Here is a 1,530-nt window from a genome sequence, read left to right on the forward strand (position 1 = left end):
ATCTTTTGCATCTCTGAGGTATCAAATCTTGTAGCTTTCCGAAGGAGAAAATTTTCAGATCCCTATTTGATGATCAGAAGCATATTGTTCATTAGCTTTTAACTTAATTAAGCGAATAATTCTACGCAACAAAAAGACATTTTCTTTAATAATTTTAAATATTTCTCAATTGAGAAATAATTGAAGCTGAACATAATTATGTGGTCGAATTGTCTATAACCATGATGAGAGATGCATGTAAAGAATGGCATTTTGTTTAAAGTTTGAAAATCACATTTTTCTATTGGTTTGGATGGAACATAATAATGAGAATATTAAGAGGCAAAGTTAAAACTCAATATTGCATAAATACTATAATCATGCATGCAGAGTATAGTTTAATTAATTCAATGCATAGTAGAGTATATTTTATATTAAAAAAAATTTATGTGTTTGTGTGGGAGAGATTATTTGAAGTGAAAAAAATATAAATGTATGGTTAAAAAGTATAATTATGGATTTACATATAAAATTATTTTATTAAGTAAATACGTGATAGAAAATTAATTTATTTTCAAATAAGTTATGCAGAACAAAGACTTTTTCGCATCAATTACAATTGCCAACCATTTCATAAATGCGGATGTACTCCCTTTCATACGCCATAATAAATGTTCATTAATAAATCATTCCAAGTGTGACAAGGAAAGGAGTAGGCTTGCGTTTGTCTAAATTTTCTTGTAAAATAAAGATAGTGGGTTTATTAATTAATTTCTTCTAATTCCTTGCTAGTTAAGAGATTCGTAGGGAAATCTCTGTAAACCATAAAAAAAATCTTAAAACCCTTACAATAATCTTTTCTTCCTTGTATATAAACACCATAGAAATCCAAGAAAAAAGGCCTATAGCATCTTGAATAAACTTGGTTCCAGGTCTTCTTTTCTTATTTATATAGTCTCACTGAGACAATCTAAAAAGAAAATGTACCAGTCCCAACACCACAATGAAATGCTCTTTGATCAAAACCCTTTAATTATATTCCAGCAAGAGGAAATTATGTAACAAAGAGTACATTTGTCACGAAAGGTCCTAAATGACAAGAGAAGAAATAGATTAAATTGAGGAAGGTTAATAATAATCACAATCATGACAATACTTTAAGCATATTCTCTACAATATTTTCAGTCGAAGAAATCTGTTGGTCTCAGAGTATTATTATTTCGTAATTTTAGAAACTATTTTACAAATCTCAAAACTGTAGAATCAGAAACAAAAACAAAAACGAAAATAACAACAGATATGATTTTGCTCCAAAAGGAGCCCGGATGTTCAACTCAAAGAGCCTAATCACCCGTTGAGCCTCAATCAAGAGTATGCCTGAGATTTCACTAAATTTCACAAAGAAATCGTACAAATGTTCGAAGAAATCAGAGATTTCTTCGTTTTATCTCGCCTCTTTTTCACACAACTTTTCTCTCAAAAGATCACACAGATCACTCAACCTTTCTTTACAAATATGAAAGGATTAAATCATAAAGATATTTCAGATTT

The sequence above is a fragment of the Olea europaea genome, chromosome 18, assembly GCF_002742605.1.
Source record: "Olea europaea var. sylvestris chromosome 18, O_europaea_v1, whole genome shotgun sequence".
Taxonomy (NCBI): domain Eukaryota; kingdom Viridiplantae; phylum Streptophyta; class Magnoliopsida; order Lamiales; family Oleaceae; genus Olea; species Olea europaea.